The sequence below is a fragment of the Eumetopias jubatus genome, unplaced genomic scaffold (genome assembly GCF_037043125.1).
Source record: "Eumetopias jubatus isolate StellerSeaLion01/CBP00866 unplaced genomic scaffold, mEumJub1_p1.0 scaffold_2, whole genome shotgun sequence".
Lineage (NCBI taxonomy): Eukaryota > Metazoa > Chordata > Mammalia > Carnivora > Otariidae > Eumetopias > Eumetopias jubatus.
Window position 1 is genome coordinate 87,804,265 of NW_028274808.1, and position 15,329 is coordinate 87,819,593.

A 15,329-nucleotide genomic window follows, 5' to 3' on the forward strand; every position below is an offset into this window, starting at 1 on the left:
TATGGTTTACTGAATATTTTAAGCCCGCTACTGATACCTACTGTTCAGAAAAAAAGATCCCTTTCAATATATGTCTGCTCATTGACAATGAACCTCATCATCACCCAAGAGCTCCGATAGAGACGGACAATGAGATGAATGTTTTCATGCCTGCTAACACAACATCCATGCTGCAGTCCAGGAATCGTGGAGTCATACATACAGACATTTCTCAAAAAAGGAAGCCTGAGTTACCAAAAAAGAAATGAAATCTTTTAGATGCTCTACCTTGCTAGGAAACAGATAAATGCAACCTGGAACCACAATGTGATCACACACTCAAGAAATTAGGAAACATTAAAATATTATACTACAAGTATTAGTGAAAATGTAAAATATTGTGAACACATTAACTTTCCTTGTGATACTATAAATCACTTCAACCGCTTTTTAAAAAACTTTGGAAATTAGCTTAAAAATGCATACATATTTTACCTAGAATTTATTTCCTAGGAAGAGTCAAATTTAGATAAATATTTTTAGGTACAAGAATGCTCATAGCTGTATTTTTTCTTTGTAGTAGAAAAATAAAAAAGCCTTGAGGTAACACAAATTAATAAATGTGAACAGACTTATTGGTTTAGGATATATGCCCTATCCTGAAGGATGACTGCCATCCTTCCAAGGGCATCCTCTCTAAGCTAGTGTCTCAGCTGTGCCCACAAGAGACTGGTAGTTTGTCAATACCTCGGCTTCTGAATGGTGGGATATATGGTATAAACACTGGGTAACATGGTGGTCCTTTGCTCATTGACACAACTCCTGAAGTCGGTTCCATGGCCTGAGGCAATGTTGAATGGAATCCCATTTTGATAAACCAGAATCTCCACAAGTCCTCTGATACTGATGGTGCCTGAGCCTTTGTAAACAGGAAAGACAAACCCATCCTCAGTATATTTGTCAGTTCCATCAGGATGAAATATTGTTACTTCCCAAAGTGCAAGGAGTTAGATATTGTCACCTTGCACTAAGTAGCTGGCTGATTTCATCAAAAGACAGTACTCCATTAAAGTTTAACTTTTGCCTCTGTTGTTGGATAGTTGAACATTCACCAGTGGCCGTTCCCAGATCAGCTTCGTTAAGAGTCCATGCTGTTGAGCTCATACATGGCCTCCACACAGCTACTTTGTCTGTGAGCCCGTTGCACAAGCACTGAGGACAAATGCTATCTGATATATATTGCCTTGGTGGTTTTATTCAGTGACTGTGTACCTTATACCAGGGGCTACTCTACTAAAATGATCACATCTGAAATAACAGTAATATTTGAGATTTGGTTAGATTTGCAGTAGTCAGCTTTTATCCACAACATCCTACCTGTTTTTTCCAGGGTCCAAACTGATGACTTAACAAGGAATATGAGGACCACCACCCTTGCATTCTTGTGTCATCGGCGGTGGCATTTTTTTCTGTTATTCCTCATGAGTTGCAACTGCTTTGTATTTACTGTCTTGGCTGGTGGGTGCAGTTTCAGGGTATGGCAGGTAGAATTTTAAATTTTTAGAATGGCCCCCGTGGTAGAAAGAATAATGGAATCCTACCAATGACAGTGTCCGAATCCCCAGGATCTCTGAATATGTTAGGTTACATGGCAAAAAGGAATTAATGTGGCATATGGAGTTAAGATTGTTAATAAGTTTACCTTAAAATTGAGATAATATAGATTATCCAGGTGGACCCAATGCAATCACAAAAGTACCTAGCAGGGAAAGCGGTAGGCAGAAGGAAACAGAGATGACAGTGTGAAAAAGACTGGGCTCGCTGGCTTTGGTGGGGGTGTAAGCCAAGGGATTAGGGCAGTCTCTAGGAACTAGGAAAGGCAGAGGACAAACTCTCCCTTAGAGCCTCCAGAAGTAACTCAGTCCTGCTAGCATCTCGATTTCAGCCCAGTGAAACCTGTTTCAGACTTCTGGCTTCCAACCATAACATAATACATTTGTATTATTTAAACCACTAAATTTCTGTGTGTTTTCTCGATAATAGAAAACTGATACCAACCGCATGATCTTGGGCCCCAGGTGTTATTCCCATGATTCGGTTACATTATATGCCAAAAGACAGATTATCTGGGTGGGCCTAATCAAATCACACAAGCCCTTTAAAATCAGTGTTTTCACCAACTTGTGGCAAAATAAGTCGGATTCCTATGAGACTGACTCAACATGAGGGAGGTCCTCCATTGGTCAGATAGAGGGGGCACAGAGCAAGGACAAGATGGATGCCTCTAGGAACTAAGATCTATCAAAAAACAAGAACCTCAGTCTTACAGCTATCTGCAGAAAACTGAATTCTCTCCAAAACTTTAGTGAACATGAAAGTGGATAGATACTTCTCAAGAGCCTTCTGATAAGAGAACAGTTCAGCCTTATGAGACTTTTATTCTCATTTTTTAAAAGATTTTATTTACTTATTTGACAGAGAGAGAGAGAGAGAGAGAGAGAGAGAGAGAGAGAGCACACACAAGCAGGGGGAGCAGCAGGGAGAGGGAGATGGAGAGGAGGCTATCCACTGAGCGGAGAGCCCAACATGGGGCTTGATCCCAGGACCCTGGGTTCATGACCTGAGCTGAAGGCAGGCGCTTAGCTGACTTAGCCACCCAGGCACTCCTGCCTTATGAGACTTTTGGCAGAGAGCCCGGATGAGCTCACCTGAACCTCTGACCTACAGAATTGTAGATTATAGGCCTGTTCATTTCAATCGTACATTTAAGAACCTGGGAAATTACTACTGGTTGAATCTATATGCCCAGTGGACCTACTAAAAGATGGACCCAAGCCTAAGCCAGAACTCCACTTATTGCCTGACTCCATTTATCCTCACTTTAACAGGGGAGACATGAGGGTACTTTGACTCTCCAGATACCAGTGTCAGGTAAGAATCTATTCAATAGCCCTAGAAAGAGCTGAACATTCCTCATTTCAATGAATCTCATTCCTCCTCTTCTTAATTTTATCTCGGTTTGGGAACTGTCTTGTCAGTTTCCATGGAATTTTTTAATGTTTTTTCAACTTAGATTTTGAAAATCTAAGTAAATGACTGTCAGTTCCTTGGGGAAAAGAACTGGGGAAGTTACCATAGTGTACAATTAGCATGCTGTTTCAGAGTCCTTAATGGGGACTTGTTCCCACCTTTAGTAATGGGTTCTGAGTTTAGGACTGGTTCTGGTTTGGAAACTGGGAAAAGGAACATGATTTTCCATTTGTATAGCTGACCTCAGCCTTCTTATTTGTTCTTGATTTCTTTTGATTATAGATATTAAGAAATAACTTTGTTGGTGGCCCATCTAACATGCCTTTGAGAAAACCATGTTCTACTAGCCATGACAATAGATCCCTACAGATCCATCTTTCCTATTTGCTATTCTGACCCTGCTGCTCTTTACAGTAATTATGTCCACTATTTAGAGATAATATCATCTCACGGCTACTTAGGGAGACTTGTATTTTAAGAGCATCTCTTACCATCAATCCCAGCCTGCAGAGAGCAGCCATTGTGAGCTTCTCAACAATGCTAGTGCCCCCTTGCAATCTCCTGTCCTTATTTCTGTGGTAAATGGAATGTGTGCCAGCTCTTCCAAGAAGCACAATCACTTATTGTTTTCTTAATTCTTAAACAGTAGAACCATTCTAGAATCCCCTCACCTCTGAGGTTGGCACTTCTGGCACTTCTACTTTACTTATTTGGGCCATCACTTTTCTTAAGCTTCTGAAAGCCATACCCAGCAGTATACTTGGCCCTTCTCCTTAAGGATGTTAAATCTTGTGTCACAGGAGTGTGACCCTGTATCCAGTTTTGTGTTCCACCTCTCTTGACCCGACAGCCTCAGAATTCACTCCCAGGCATATTCTTGTTTCCTGTTAGTACAAGGTAGCCAGATTCTGTCTGTGTTCTATCTTAGCAGGCCTAGAATACTGCCAGTCAGATTTTGCTGAAATTTGACCCCAATTATGTATGGATCAGGGAGCAAAGAATAGAGGTGAGAGCAGATCCTAAGGAATATAAACAAGCATTATCTTATAGGGTATCTATCAATCACCTGCAGTATTTGGGAACTCTGCATGGTCTTTAAGTGAGTGGGTCCCCCTATCTTCAACAAAAAGTTGTGGGCTACTTCTGCTGTCATATGGGGTTCAGGGGAGTCTGGGAGTTCAACTACCAAGGGCATCTATGTTGGATATGTCCATCCATCTATCCTGGATATGTTACTGGGGTTAATTATATCTCAGTTTGGGAACCGTCTTGTCAGTTTCCATGGAATTTTTCCAATATTTTTTCAACTTAGATTTTGAAAAGCTTTTGTTTCAAGTTGGTTGATTCCTTCTAAAATGGACCCAGATAAAAGTGTTCATATTCTATAAGTGCTTCTAGGAACTGACAAGAAAAGACCCAGGATTACTCTGACTTTATATTTACATCTAAGGGAAGATGAACCTATTCATCCAGGCAAGATTGAAAGTTGATGTCTAATGTTTAAAGTGTAGTTACAGGGCTTACACTCGAGAACCTCAGACCTAGAGATAAACGTGGAGTAAAAGTGCCACAAAAGGGCAAAGAGTCAGCTAGTGCTTTCATATTTATTATAGCCATCTGGGAAAAAGAGAGTCAGATTGGCTAACAATAGCTCACACAAATGGTGAGCTGATTCATTACTTTAAACTTATCAGAAATATGAAACAATTCCAGTGGCCATGAGCAAGAATTCTGGTAACCTAGATCTGTAGTGTCACAGGGCTCTGATAATTAATAGCACTAAGACCTTGGGTAAATTAATCAATCTCTGTCTCTCTTTCCTCTTTGGGGTCATGGGGATAATACCATCTTCAGTAAGCTATTGTGAAGATTAAATGAGATGATGTGTGACAAGCTTTAACACAGTGCCTAGGAACAATTAGGACTTGACATGATAATTTTAAAATTAAATTGCTCTATTTTTTTTCTCCCACTCTGGATGCAATTCTAGCTAGGCTTGATACATTTGGAGCTGTTGAAAGAATTCTATGCTATGATATTTGTAGAGATTCCTGTTAAAAGCGACAACATTGGCTCTTACTGATGAAGCAAAAAAAGCATTTTTTTTTTTTTTTTAATGGGCGGTTCATGGAAAATGCCAAGGTGTCTAAAGAACCAAACTCAAGACTCAGCTTCCAGGAACATTGCCCCAAACCATGCCACTGAGCTGGCTTGCTGACTAAACTCTGCCACTCCCAGCCTTCACACCCTTTTGCCAGGAACTGCAGCTTACTGTCATCCCCACCAGAATCATTTCAGAGCCAGGAATGCAATCTTGCACCACTGCCCCTCAGAAAGCCAGCTCCCTCTGCTACTACCCTCAGAGCAAAAGTGAATTCAGTGCAGATTCTTCTTTGTGTGGCTCAGTGCTGAAGTAATTTTTTACATTAGCGATCTCTGATCTCATTTGTGGAGCCTAAACACCACAGATGAAGGAATCAAGTTTTGTGGGTTCTACCTTGCAAAAGCTCAAATCATAAGGGCGGAGAGTCTCCAAAATAATGAGATTGTTCAAAAGTTGCCAAACAGCCAGAGAAACAGAAAATCATCTATTGTAAATCACTGTGCAGAAAGATTTTTTTTCTTCATGCTTCGAGCAACTACTGTTTAAGTAAGAGCTATATTGATGGACTTGTTCTTAAGTGAAGGGTCTGCTTGATTTGTGGTGGTTTGCCTCTGAACCAGCTCAGAACATTTTGGCTGCTTGTCTCATGGTGTATTAGAATCCACTTCTTCCCCGTGCATTGTTCAGTAGAACATTTAAAACCCTATGAAAAAGCAGCATAGTAGATAATGTTAGCTTCTAAACTATCTATTTGCATATATAACAAATCTAATAAATATTTATATTAGGATTTCACACCTAGAGTAATGGTTCCATTTCAGCATGAAGTAAAGGAAAATGACATATATAATAGCATGATAAGGTCAGTAATAAATTGGTGTTAGTTAAAAACCTCATTTTGTTCAGCATTATGAAATATCGAGTGAGTACTACATGACACATTCTAACACAGAGAATGCTACACGTTGGAATGAGGGAGCCATAGAAATATGCTATTAAAATTTCATAACCAAAGGAGAAAATAGTAGAAATAGTTAAAAATTCAATCTTTCCACTAATAGAGTTAATATAAAAAATTATGCTTTAAAATAATCTTAATAATAAAAATAAAACATAATAATCCTGAGATGCAATCTAAAAATAGTGAGAGAGTAAATATTTTACCTTTACTACATAGAAAAAAAAATAGCATTTTTTTTTTCCCAGATGGGCCAGTTCATAGGAAGATATTTTTGCTTAAGTTACTATTAAATTTAATTTCTTGAACTTGGTACTCCTGAACATTTGCACCTAATGTGCATTGTAGGTTCATCTATTTTTAATTATAGTGAATGATAAAGATTTTCAAGTGAGGTTAGAGGAACTCAAGTTTATATGTCAAATTTACTAATGCTACAGCTGCAAATGAACAAGATTTTAACTTAAACAGGAACTGTTCTCTCTCCCAATTCAGCTGTCTAATATAATCTAACATTAATATTAGTTGGTTTGTTTTTACTAAGCACTTTCTGTCCCCCTTATTTTATGGGGAAGAGGAATCCGATGCTTGGCAAAAGTGAGTCACTTGACCAAGATGACAAGATTCGAATGTGTCAAAGCAAGGCTTTGGACGTAAACAGTCAGACTCTACATTTTCCTGCTTAAAACATTGGTAGTAATAATAGTTGGCAGTTTTATTGTAGGCTTTCCATGCACCTGGCACTATTGTAAGCACTGTAAAGGTATTATTTAACCTGCGCAACAAAACTGTGAGGTACATATGATTATCTTCATGTGCTAGATGAGCAAAAAGAGGCACAGACATGTTTAAGTAACTTGCCCAAGGTCACGCTGCTAGTAATGGGCAGATCTAAATTTTGAATCAGGCTGTCTGCCTCAGAACCCAGGCTACTAAATACCCCTCTCCCTCAAATGTAAATTGGTTTAAAGACATATTTCAGATTCTGATGTATTACGTCTAAAGTCTGAATCTCAAGTTCGAAATTACTTTTTTGTTTCTGTTTAAAATGATGGACATGTGATAGAAACTGGTATTACACCAGTGAAGAGGGTGGAAAGAGCCACGACCTGTACAAATTTAGAAAGCTCATGGGAGACAACTAGGAGAGACGAGAGAGAATACAAGAGGTAGTGTTAATAGAGTGGAAATACAAGGACTTTTGGGAATTCATTCAGGGACATGACTTAATGTAATAGGCCAGGGAAGGTCTCCTGGCTTATCTGATGTTTAAATTAACAAGTGAATAATGGGCAGCTGTTATCCAGGGGCTTGTGGGGATGAATATCAGGCAGATATTAAAGGTGTGATGGTAAGAAATAATAATTTATTAGAGGAACTGAAAACAGTTTAATACAGTACCTCTGAAGGGATGGCGAGCATACCAGTGTTTGAGGGTGGAAAATGTGTTGGGAAGCATACATGGAGGGAATTCGAGAAGTGTGGTCTTTAACCTAATAAAAATGAGAAATCATCAAGGAATATTTAACAAAGTAATGAATCATCAGTCTTGTGTTTTAGTAAGATTGGCCTGCAGAATGGAGGAATGATTGTAATGGAGCAAGCCTAGAAGCAGAGATAGTTATAAGGCTGTTGTTCCAAATGCCTAAACAAGAGATGTCGATGGCCTGTTCTAGGAGGCTTTCACTGGGGGGAGAGAGAGATAAACAGATGGTAGAAATATTTAGGAGGTAGGGTTTATCATCGTGACTGAGGAGATGAAGTTCAGGTTAACACCCAGTGTAGCAGCTAATGCGACACTAATTTCTAATCAGGGTTCCTGGGGTAAATGACAGAGCAGTTTACTAAAACAGGGAACACAGTAAGTAAGCAGGTTTTGGGGGAGGATGTGAGCTCAGTTTTCGAAAGAGAACTAAATGGATGGGTCATTAAGTAATAGAGATTACAAGCCAAAGAGAGAACTTTAAGCTGTGAATGAACATTTTGAAGGCATTAGTTGTAAACCAGGTATTACTAGGGAGAAATTCTAGAGAGGTTACCCATTTCTTTTTAGAGAACCACAAAGACAAAATGTTTTATAGGCTCCAAAAATGTGGAATTTTAACCAATTAAATACAGAATATATTCATCAAATTATAAATATTGCAATGGCCTTTTCATAAATATTTTTTAAATATAGTAAATTCATTATTAGAAGATCTGTTTTATTTTTTATATTGTTGATATCTGTTGTCTTTTGAATTGTTCATACTGCTTTACATTATAGAACATTAAGGCAAGGAAAGAACTTTAGTACTGAGAACCAAAGACAGGAGTTCTGAAGAATAAAGGTGACAGTTTCCTTGTACTGAAAAGAATGAGCATGCTATCCTTGTAATGACTTTGCTTGCTTGCAGTAATGAGTGAATGACTTTGAATTATACGAAGGTTAATTAACTGGTCATTCTTGATGAGAGTATAACTCTGTTGTGGGTCATTTGTGAGACACAGTAAGTGCAGGGCAGATTTAACTTGCCATTCCGGTTTTAGGCCATCCTTTGTTTTGAACACAATTCTAAATTCACTTTCTGTTAAATTTTGACTGCTGCCATATGTATGAATTAGCAAAGTCTAAACAGCTGGATGAATGCACAGATTAGATGTGTAAGATTTATTCAAAGTCACAAGTGTCTGTGGCGATAGGAGTTTGAAATGTCTCTAATGGAAAAATGGCTCTAAGAGCAGCCAAAGCGACACTAATTGATGAAAAAAAAGTTTCACGAAAAGTCAACCACTCAGTGAGAAGAGAGAGGCCAAAATCATTTGAAATGCCCTGAAAGGCTTTTGCAAAGGATAAGTCTAATAGGCCAGAAATTAAAGAGGACATATTATTTGCTTAAATAGTGGATTCTTCACATGATTCTGCCCAAAGCCACCACATTTAACTGTGCAGGCCATAGAATGCACAACTGTTTAGTGAATGGTGCTTCCTAGATGTGAGGCCGGCCGGAGAATTCACCTATTCCTTTATGATTCTACTTTCAGCACGCAGTTATTTTTTGCTTTAGCCAAACATTTCACCTTAATGAAAGAGATACAAAAGAAGTACATTCCATTTCTATAAAGCACTACCATAAGTTGTGTTTTTATAAATACAGAATGCACAGTTTAGTGAATTACAAATTTATGGTTCAGTGCATAAATCCCGAATGTATAATTTTGAAAAATCTCAACTATATTAAGGATATTGCTTTATTATGTAACAAAGTATATGCTGTCTTGTAATACTTTATATATTTAGAGTTTTTAATTATTCTAGTCAGTGAATTACATAGCTGAAATTATTCTACAATTGTTGAAAATGTCAATTCAGGTTAAGGTGACAAAACGACATTTGACTGGAATCTATTATACATGACATTGTGGTTCTTTTGATTTATTTTTAGTGCTGAATGCAGATATCACTTATTTTAATATTCCTCTTCTCTGGCAATGTAATAAGAGCCTAGTAAGCCAAGACTTATAAATAAAGCATGTGCTTATTTCATTAATATTTTCATGATTAGCTGTTTGGGGATTTATGGATATGTTGTAGGGAACTAAGATTGAACTAGAGTATAGATTCCCCCCAGATAGAGCCAGGTGCCATGGACTTTTGTAAATATGAATATGGTATGTTGATTGTCAGACTTTTTTATTATAACTATAACTACTCAAATTCCCTTGTTTTATTAGTTCATGGATAACAAAATAAAATGAAATATAAGATTGCTTACTTAAAGGTAGCCCTCATAATTGTTGTATGGTGAAGAAGATATTTTTCTATGCTGTAAATGTCTTTGTGTGTATGTGTGTGAGTAAAATGAAAGAGAAGAAAGCAACTCCCATTTGTTACCCTAATTTTTTATCTTTTTTTGTATTCTCAAGTGCATGTACATGCACGCACACATGCGCACGCACACACACACACCCTTACAGCATTTGCCTAAGTCAAAACTGTTATTTTCTATTTTCAAGATTTTATTTATTATTTTTTAAAAATTTTTATTGTTATGTTAATCACCATACATTACCTCATTAGTTTTTGATGTAGTGTTCCATGATTCATTGTTTGTGCATAACACCCAGTGCTCCATGCAGAACGTGCCCTCTTTAATACCCATCACCAGGCTAACCCATCCCTCCACCCCCCTCCCCTCTAGAACCCTCAGTTTGTTTTTCAGAGTCCATCGTCTCTCATGGTTCGTCTCCCCTTCAAGATTTTATTTAATCTGGTTTGGGTTTATGTTGTTATAGTCTGCTTATGGTTAAGGAAGTCAAAGCATGTATAGTTTTAACAGTGGATATACTACATGCCCTATGTCTCTGATAATTTGTGATTTCTCATTTTGACAGTTAAGCACGTTTTAATGCATAGAAATGTTTTCCTATGTTATTAAAATCATGTAAAGATATGATTCAATAAATGTCATGTAAAAATAAGTATTTGAATATAGACTGTAATTTATTTTAAAACAGTATTTAAAACAGTATGTTTATTTAAAACAGTATTTAAAACATAAAGATTCTGTTCCTTCAATTTTTATGTATTTGTGTCTACTCCATCTTTTATCAGCTGTGCATTTATCAATGGCAGTCTTAAAATCTACTTTTCTCTTCTGTAAAATGGGTTGGCAATTCTCAGAGATAATACTTCAAATATTTAATGAGTAGAAAGATATGGAGCAATCAGAAGGAGTGGTGCTAATTACGTCCCAGTGGGCAAAGCACCTGAATGTCAGTCCCTATAACATCGACCTTACATGTGAAGTGAGATAAATGTGAGAACTAAAATAAATTAAATAAGACAATATATTGAAAGAACCAGGACACGGTGTTTAACAGAAGTTAGTCAAGGTAACAAATATTAGCTAAGTGCTTTATTCTCTTATTTTGCTGACCTCTTCAACATTAATTGAACGATGTAAATTAGCAAGGCATTTAAAAATATTTAGGATTGAATCAAGGGCTGATAAAATGGATGAAATAATTTTCAAATCTTGATTAAACCTGGCTAACGGCAAGGTAAACTAGTGCAAATAAAAAGTTTCTATGTGCTATGATGAAATTTATAATGTAAATTCCATGATAAATGAGGATGTAGGAATCAATAAATTTTCTGCTTAATCGTGACCTCTCCTTGTGCTTATTTGCAATTCCGCAATTGCTAAAATAAACGTTGGTATGTTAATGCCTGTGCATAAAGCACATTCTAATCTCCCTGGAAAATCTTAGTGGAAGACACAGTGACTAGGACTGCATTTTCAGTCTTAAGTATATTCTTAAACACTAGTGGTTAAATTTCAAAAGCATTGTTAAAAAATTCAATGAAAATGACAGTTTATCTCAAAAGCAACTACAGGTCTTTCTTGACTTACTGTGGGGTTTTGTCCTGATAAACATATAAGTTGAAAATATAAGTCAAAACATGCACTTAATGCGCCTAGCCTACTGAACATCACAGCTTAGCCTAGCCTACAATAGCCTACAGTTGGGTGAAATCATCTAACACAAAGCCAATTTATAATAAAGTGTTGAATATATCATGTAATTCATTGAATACTATACTGACAGTGAAAAACAGAATGGTTGTTAAGTGTATCCTTGTTTACCCTTGTGATTGTGTGGCTGAGATCTGGGGCTCACTGCTGCTGCCTGGTACCATGAGAGAGTATCATACTGCACATCATAAGCCCAGGAAAAAAATCAAATTCAAAGTATGGTTTCTATTGAATGCATACGGCTTTCAAACTGTCATAAAGTTGAAAAATCTTAAGTGGAACCATTGTAAGTCAGGGACTGCCTGTACACAGTTTACCATGACAAAGTCAAATTAGATATTAATCACAAAACAATTTGTTTGGCTTTTGAAAGCGTTATTGCCCAGAATGCCATGACAACTTCTATTTTAAGACTTCTATTACCAGCTGTGAATATCCATCCTACACAGCAGTTTACAATCTTTAATAGCTGCTTATATCATTAAGTTTCTCAACTTGCAGGATTTTCTTCTTTTTTGTAATACATTTATCATTGGTTTACATAAAGTGAGTACTAAAGGAGATTTTATTAAATTTTCTGGTTAAATCAACAAAATGCTTAAGAATAACACTTTGAGCCTAGACCTTTTTTTTTTTTTTTAATATTATAACTACCTGCTCTAAGAGACTGGTGTTCATAGAGATAGTGTACTTGTATGTAGTAAAGTAAAAGATGTGAAGTACCTCTTAAGCATTTCCATGTCTAGCATTGTTCGAGGAATGTTATTTTACATGTATAAATGATGAGAAAAGGAGCGTGGGAGAGATGTTCATCACATTCATTTATTTTGCCTCTTAGTTTCAGACTTCAATTCCCTGTGCTGTGAAATGTGGCTATATGACGAGTTCCTGACAATGAAATGTGGTTGGAAATGCTGCTGACCTCTTCCAAGGCTTGGCCCATAAAAGCCTTCTCTTTGCTCTTTATAATCTCTTTCACCCAATCTGCAGTGTATTTCACTAGTTATCCACATTTTCAAGATAGTGGGGCCACTGACAGCCTGGACTCCTGAATGATGATAGAGCAGAATCTTTCAGTACCAAAACAAAAATACCCATTCCTATTCCACAAGGTCATTGGAGCAATTTTTACATTCCCAGTAGTAATGCATGGGAATTCTCTTTCTTGAGTCTCAACTGAAAGCATGATGTCTTAATCAGAATCTCTTCTTTTGGAAGCCCTGACCTTAATTTTTGTCTCCCCAGGAATACGAGATTGCTGGAAGCTCTACCTAGGTTTTCAGCCTGTTAACTTTCACTCTGCTACTCTCAGTTTCTCATCCTGTGAAATTTTTGAATGAACAAATCTCGAATGAAAATGCACCTCAGAATACTGGGTGGAATTCCCATTATTCCACTTCTCTGGAATTCCCATTATTCCTAGGATTTGGCCTCACACTTTCTAGCTGTTTTGGTACCAAAATTCCCACTGTTCCTTGGAAGAGTGCTATAAGATTGCTAAAAGCTCTGCTTAATATTCAGTTTCATAGATGTCACTTTCTTTTAGCATTCTTCTCTTAATGTATGCAGATTAAGAATCAGCAAATGTCTCAAGGCAAATAGAAAAGAAAATGTCAGGGGGTGCTGGGTGGCTCAGTCGGTTAAGTATCCGACTCTTGATTTCAGCTCAGGTCATGATCTCAGGGTCATGAGATCAAGCCTCACATCAGGCTCTGCATTAGTGTGGAGGCTGCTTAAGATTCTCTCCCTCCTTTTGCCCCTCACCCATGTATGCGTGTGCACTCTCTCTCAAAAAAAGAAAAAAAAAAAAAGAAAAGAAAAAAGAATGTCAGGTTCACTTCAGTGATTTTGCCCTTTCTCTGAGACCTTGACCCCTCAAATCCTGATGCCATGATTGCTTTGTAATGTCATAAAAAAATCTATGTTTTTTGTTGTTTGTTTTCTATTTTGCTCTATTTCTATTTTGTTTGACTACTTTGGCTACTTTGGATAGGAGGTTGGGACTAAAACAAGCTACTTTGTATATCTAGAAACAGTGGTCTCTTGATTCTCTTTCAAATGTGTGTGACCATCTCTTTGTAGAGGGATGATGATAATTTACCTTAGGGCTGATATTGTGAAATGCATTTTTTTTAATCTGAGGCCATAAAATTGTATGCCCCCAACACTAGGCCCCTTCAGTGACTATATGGTCATGCTCCTCTGCATGTGCTCTGTGGTGCTCCTCATCTTCCCAATATTACCCTTGTAGTATCTTCCTCCCAATTTCAACATCCTTTAAAATAACAAACGATGGGTGGTTTTTAGTAATGACAACGTGGAAATATAATGCACAGATTGGCAGTTATTCAAGAGGCTAAGAAAAAATTCTGATACTCAAAATTCGTACAATTTTAAATGAGCCTGGCAACTCTATAGGAGTTAATCTTCCCTCCACTTAGAGAAACCTGTAATATTGTTTAGTTCCATAATATCATAGTTACTACATGGTTTTTTTTTGACAAAGTAGAATTATACTTTAAAGGCATATTTTTCCAGCAAACTCCTCTAGGTTTACTTATAAAAATATTTTTATAATTTTTTAAAAAACATTTTAATGTTTATGCAATGCTAGACATGTAAACTTTTCTGGGCAAATTGAAGGTGTCAGGAATGTAACATGATAATTTGTATCTCCCTTTCTGTGGTTTGGTAAGGTATTAACTACATGTAATAGATGATTATAAGAAAACTCATGTGTGAAATGAAGTAAAAGAATGTATAATTTCTGAATTGCTGAAGAGTTTTGATGTGTCCTAGAGGAAAGATAGTTATCATTTTCACCTAGGTCACACACCCTCTCTTCTCTTAAGCTTTCTTGACCCACAGCTTTCTTGTGTCGAAATGTTATCATATTTATGAACATTTACTACATAAAGGATCATATTAAGCAGTTAAGATAAATTATTATTTGAAAACCATGATTTATTAAGTTTCTCCAGATACGTAGATTTCATATTTTGTATTTTTCTTATTTGAAATCCTATATGTAGATTGCTGTGTTTTAAAGCATATTATATATATTGATTTTTTTATCTATTGCTTTGCAATAAACTACCCCAAAGCTTAGTGACTTAAAATGAGTTATAATTATCTCTCATAATTCAGTATGTTGACTGGGCTCAGCTGGGCAATTCCTACTTGTAGTCTCCTGTGGTCATAATATTGAAAGCTCAGCTGGGCTGAATGTACAAGATGGCTCATGTACGTGGTCCATAGTTGATACTGACTATTAACTGGGGACCATTGACTTCTCATGACTCAGGCTTTTTTTTTTTTTTTTTCAAGGATTTTATTTATTTATTTGACAGAGAGAGAGAGATAGTGAGAGCAGGAACACAAGCAGGGGGAGTGGGAGAGGGAGAAGCAGGCTTCCCGCTGAGCAGGGAACCAGATGCGGGGCTCGATCCCAGGACCCTGGGATCATGACCTGAGCGGAAGGCAGACACTTAACGACTGAGCCACCCAGGTGCCCCATGACTCAGGCTTCTCATGCGTGTTAGCTGGGTTCCCAGAGGGAACAACCTGAGAGTATTCCAAGAGAGCAGAAGTAGAAGCAGCCTGTTTATTAAGGCCTGGGCCTGGAAACTTGTGCAGTATCAGTGCTTCCATATTCTATTGGTCAGTGCAGCTCAACAGACAGAGCCTACCCTGATCCAAGGAGAAGATATATAGATGCCACCTGTCAAAGGGAGACATG